This window comes from Bradysia coprophila (genome assembly GCF_014529535.1).
Source record: "Bradysia coprophila strain Holo2 chromosome X unlocalized genomic scaffold, BU_Bcop_v1 contig_128, whole genome shotgun sequence".
Taxonomy (NCBI): Eukaryota; Metazoa; Arthropoda; class Insecta; order Diptera; family Sciaridae; genus Bradysia; species Bradysia coprophila.
Genome location: NW_023503295.1, coordinates 1,431,766 through 1,437,765, shown reverse-complemented (window position 1 = coordinate 1,437,765; position 6,000 = coordinate 1,431,766). Strand labels below are relative to the sequence as shown.

General features: G+C 34.8%; 1 protein-coding gene across 2 annotated transcripts in view; it reads left to right on the top strand.

Annotated features, from left to right (window-relative positions):
* The first annotated feature begins 2,221 nt into the window (after nt 1-2,221).
* Nucleotides 2,222-6,000, top strand: part of LOC119067684 (homeotic protein ocelliless) — a 50,904-nt gene continuing 47,125 nt past the window's right edge. For both annotated transcript variants that reach the window (XM_037170804.1, XM_037170803.1), the window contains exon 1: nt 2,222-2,586. The gene's annotated coding sequence lies outside the window, so the exon portion shown is untranslated. The remainder of the gene's footprint in view (nt 2,587-6,000) is intronic.

The window sequence follows — 6,000 nt, the reverse complement described above, 5'->3', positions numbered from 1 at the left end:
ACGTCCTTGCTTGTAAGTTTATTGTTTTGACAAGTGTAAGCGGAGCGAGTGGAAACAAGCCAACACTATAACTTACAAGCGCGTAAGATATTTTTATTGCCAGACGTGTAGGCATTATTGCCCACGCCTTCGGCTCTGGCAATAATGTCTTATACACATTCTTCGAACAGCTTCGGAACATTTGACCATGGCAACCATGGCAACCACGCAGGCTACAAACGACACTCGTAAAAAAAGTCCGAGGACATCAGAAGCCTATTTTCCTATCTTTTCAACTAATAACTAATAATTCTGTACGAGCAAAGAAATATTTATTCATTGATGGGACCATTTATCCTGCGAATTAATAAATAAAAAAGAAAGAATCCATCCACATCTACCTATAAAAATAACGAAATTATTCTACTACATCAAAAACACTAATCTACTTCTACTCACTCATTCACAAAACAAAAATCCAACCAGACAATTATTATTTAATATAATCTCTTTCACTTCATCTATGCAAAATTAATTACCGGTTCATGTTTTAATTACAGCCACATTTATAAACAAACTTCAATAAAATTGCAAACCAAACAAATAAAAAAAAATATTAAAATTATACGACTGGCTTTTGATTTTGATTTTTGTTGTGTTTTTTAATGAGTAATTTTAAATGTTGTCTGAAAATATGTAGTGTGTGTGAGTGTGTATGTATGTATACAGTCTATGTATACCTATGTAAAGTACATGTTGGTTTTTTTGTTGTAAGATATGGGCGGGGCTAACACGAACCCTTGTTTGTGCTGTAAACTAACAAACATCTCTTTTGTCGGAATCGTAATGTGCGAGACAGAGACGAATTCATTTTGTTGAATTGTCGTTATTCGAAATCGAAACAGACAAAATATTACACATATATCCCCAAACACACATTCACACCCAAATAAAACATGTTCCCAAAAAATAGCACTTTTATTTTCAAAGCCTGTTCAATTTATTCAATATCCTTTTTTCAAAAAAAAAAGTCCTGTGCGATTCACCAAAATCAATGTCGGGGAACGAAACATGGGATTTTGGTGTCACAAAATTTTAATTAGTTAGCAAATTAGTCGCTGTAGAGTGGAATATTTACAGCTGTTGATTTTTCTGCAATTGGAACTACTTAGTGTATTTCTTGCACAGCTTATCACCGTCGATTAAAAAAGGTCGTCGAATGGGTCGTCAAGTTCGGAGCTATTTTGCCAAGCACCAGAACATAATTTAAATAAGCCACACGCTTGACGTAGTCAGAATTTTACCTATAAATTAAGTTCATCCTCTGCGTTCCTTTTAAAGAATGGGATGTCGTTGCGTACGTGCATGATTGACTGTTAGGTTCAGGGCTACGATTCTCGTATTCTCTTAACTCCAAATATTTGTAACTTGACAGTTGCGTATATAAAATCCCATAAGAACTGTCAAGTTACAAATTCTTTAAATTACGAACTGAATTTGGTATTTACGTTTTTCCTCTAGGCAAGAGGCAAGACGTGCGTAACATGTAACTGGTCCCTGAGACCGAACGTTTTGCGTAAAAAGACAATGAATATAATCATCACGAATGTACATTGTCATATCGTTATCACGATGTCACCGTGAATATCGTAAAGGCTCACTAGTGTAAGTGGTGACAGGTCCTGTATACGGTTGACCTTTCATGGGTCGCTTCATTTTGCATTTAAATAGATCTTGAAGAATATAGATCACGTAGACCATAAAGACTATCGCATTTGTCATTCTTCGGAGTTACCGATTTGAACTGTGGATAAGTTTAGCAGAAGAAGTATAATAGGAAAATTGGAAAAATTGTCTAATCACTAGCAAATATGTCGACTATTTATTGGTTTTTTTTTAAACAAATTGATGCAATTAATAGTCCGGAGAATGGTTTCTTTTCCAACTAAACAGTGCGGAGCCTGTCGCAGAAATCAACTAATGTTTATTCACCAGCAATTGAAGCACATTACAAATTTATTGGCATCGCCATTAAATGTAAAATTACGGAAAGCGAGACAGCGAGATACGACACCAACACAATTACACCATATATCTACCATGCAACGAAACATTAAATTTTTAGTGTTTTGTTGTATTGCCAATGGAACGAACAAACCTGCTGTGTCGTAGCGAATGAGAGAATGAGAGATGTGGCGATGTTGAATTTTTGTGTGTACGATGTGTTGAGTTTGTTTTTCGACTTAAGACTTAGTTGTGATCCGTCTTTCGCGTGGGATACGTGTGCTTACGTGAGGCTTAATTTTTTTTATCGAATTCCGATTTTATCGTATATTACACCGCAGATAAAATTTTAGTTTGATTAGTTTATCGGGTTTATCGGTGTGTCGGTGGTTTTTTTTATTTTGGTAAACATTTTACGTAATATGTGATTGTTTATTTTGTTTGCAAATAATTTGCTGTGTGGATGCGGCATTTATATTAACCCCAAAACAAAGTGTGTATCCTCAACGACAAAACAATAAAATTTATCAACAAACATCAAAACGTCAAACACTTTATTGTTTCAACGTTTGACTTTGGTTTTAATTGAATACAAACGCCAAAGTAAGTAAACCGAATTTTTATATTAAATTTAGCCTCGGGTAGCTCGATTCCCGTCAGAGGTTTGACGAGGCCGATAAACTTAATTCTGCGTTGAAAATGTATTGTGGAAAATAAAAAAGCCACAGCCGAACGGTTGTCGAAATGCATTTATCACGGAGAGTCAAATTTATCAGTGACGATGGATGGAGCTACCGAGTTCTACTGTTAAGTTTCTCCTTTTTTCAATAAAACGGATAGAACGGATAGAAGATGTTGGTAGTTGCAAGTCGCAAGTGTCTTGCTCATAGATAAATAACGAAATGTTTGTTAGTGGCTACTCCAGTCTATAACTCATAGTTTTAATTGAATCGTTTGATGGTTTTAGAATACGAAAAAATGGTTTTTAGAATACAAAAGGTTTTAATAGGAACTTTAATAGTTGTCAGCGAAATCTTACGAAATGTTTAGTTAGTCAATTTCATACCAGTCGCGCAATACTTTTGCCCAAATGTGTTGCGCCATAACAAAATATTTTTGGATAGCGCTCCAACCGTCGATAACCGTCATTTAAAGTATTAATGATTATCTTCCATTGTTCTAATCCATTGATCATCAATGCTAATTTCGTTTAGATAAGGCAGACGGTAGATGAAATTCAGCTATTTAGGCATTCCATTTGCATAATTGGTATAGAAAAAATGTGTTGCTGGTAAAACCTTTCGGCTTCTTTCACCGTTATTGAGTTGCTGTCGAACTTAATTTATGGAAACTCGATTAGTCGTTTTTTTGTTGTTTTTGTTTTGTTTTCATTAAAAATGTCATAAATCTCGATGTAGTTTTGTGTAACCATTCGAATTGACTTGCTCAGAATTCAGTTTTGTCGTTTGCTGTTTGTTTTGATGACTTCTTAAGAGGTCTAACGACAGTTCAGTGACAATTTTTTATTTGTAGATGTGAGTGCTTGCATAAACAACCGAAATGGATGTAAACATTTGGGAACCTAAGGATTATAGAAGGACATTCAGTTGAAGAAGTTTTTTTTTGAATACTGTGTTTCTATTGGCTGATTTTGTGTAATTGTGTAATTCAACAGACTTAACTATTTGAAGTTGTAAATCGTTTCGCCTCTATTTTTTACCGTCCAAGATTCGCCTATCATCAATAGAGCATACAATTATCCAAGGTTAGTTATGGGTATTTTCGAGGAACAAGATTTGTGACTCAAAACTCTGGATTTTTAGAAAAAAAAATTCGCAGTTTCTGGCATTAGATTGACCCTTCATTGCCTCAAACTGTTGAATAATCATGTTCTATAAAATGAAATGAAAGATTTGAAATCAATTCCTTGAAAATTTACCTAGATCAAATGAAGTAATAGATCCGACAGTAAATCTGCTGATATGCTTGCCGTTTGTAAAAGATTAAATTGGACAAGTAGACAGGAGAAGGTTCACGTCGTTTTCAAATCAAATTTTTCTTCGCCGATAACGCAATGACACTACTTTGACGTTTCACTAAACAAATTGCTTCCTACCGACGCGCAATTTACCAATTGTCAAACTTAGGAATTGTAACACAGTAACGTTGTCTGATTGTTACTTTCAAAGTTTTAACAAATCATTGGATCAAAGCTTCATATCGGTGTCTATGGTCAGCCCTATCGAAACGGATATTCACCAAAAATTGAAACTCTTCATACAGGCAGCATGAATCATTGTTTCTTCAAATGTAATTTTCGTACGCACGTTTTTATACAAATCATGTCTGTCTAGCTGACTTTCAGCCAAACCACCCACGGCGAGTCGGCCAATTTTTCATATTCGTGAAATGTCATTATGACCGATCCACCGACCGATTCTATGGACATTTTATTTATATTATTTGTATTCAAAACTGCTTGTCACCTTCAAAAGTTTTGATTGTGGTTTAACAAACGATAAATGCCTTTATTCGGCAATAAATCATCATTTCATGCATCCGAAAAGCATATAGACAATAATGTGGTATACTGTCACAAGCACAACGTAAAGTTGGACACAAATGTGTTAATTGTTAATGTTTTCGAGATCTGTATGACGCAGACTCGAGACTGATTTCGCTCCACTACAACTGTCAACCCAACAAAGACTCTAATTTGTTGATTCATTAGCCCATTTTTAATCACATCACGCATCAGTCATCCACTTCTTTTAATAATTTAAAGCTTAGAAGTCACTCCTATGCGAACACGTTCCCTCACAAAGTGAATCCGTTGCACTTATCTCTCTAATTATTTCTGAATTGTGACAAACTTCACTCGTGGTGTCCCTGTTGTAAATTGACAAATTGCATGGAGTATATTGGCTGGATAAATGCGATAGTTAACTGTAGTCACATTTTTTATTCGTAGGTACTTATACCTACCAGTGCATACGTATATACCCACCACTCACAAACAAAATAAATAAACAACGGGCTGTACAGCGAAAATGGATTTCGAAGCATGTAAATTTGAAGTGTAGTCTTAAAAGAAAGAAAAAAAAGAAGAAAAAATTATGTGCACATTTTATACCGATGTGTATGATAACCTGAAAATGCTGTTGAGCCACCATATTTCATAACAAATGTACAAAAAAAATAAATTTTTTATTTTATAAAATTATATTCATCTATCGGATGAATTTTATTATGAATACAGTAGCGCAGATATATATGTATATACAACACACACCACACATATTCCGTACATATAAATAAATTGTTTTTTTTCTTTATGAAATTCATATACATCTCTTTAGTGAATTCGAACAAACCAGTTTGGTAATATTTTCATTTTTATAATATAAATTTTTCTCCTCAAAAGATATGCCGCCGTATGTGCTGTTCGAACTGAACTCGAAAACGTATGTTTTTTTGTGTCCATATTTTCTAGACTCATTTTTTCTTCTTCTCGCCACTGACTGGTGGTATCACCAACCATCGCTTCCATACAAATAAACAATTCGAAAAATGTTTTTTTTTTGCCAACACTGACAATATTCTGAACCTCCCATCATTCGGGGTATTTACGTTTCTTTTTGGCATTCCGTTCAGCACGCAAATTGTAGCAGGAAATTTCGAATAAATGACAGCGGAATGAGTCATTTGGACAGGATACAGAATGTGTGAATTCCGTATTATGCACAGGGGATTCTGCATTCGAACCGTTCGGGTATTGCAGAGTTTGTTGAGCTACGCTTTAAGTGTAAACAATTGAATTTGTGGAGGCTATAATCGAGTTGATCACCGTTAAACGCAGAACTGATTTAGACATTATTTATGCCAGCTGATCAGATCATTTTCTATTCGTCCCTTCGTTTCATCTAAGGGATTCTTCTGAAAAACAGAAGACCGAAATCGGACGCATTTTCTATTGGAATTTTTATATGTGCCAGTGAGGTATTCGACCGCAGTAGG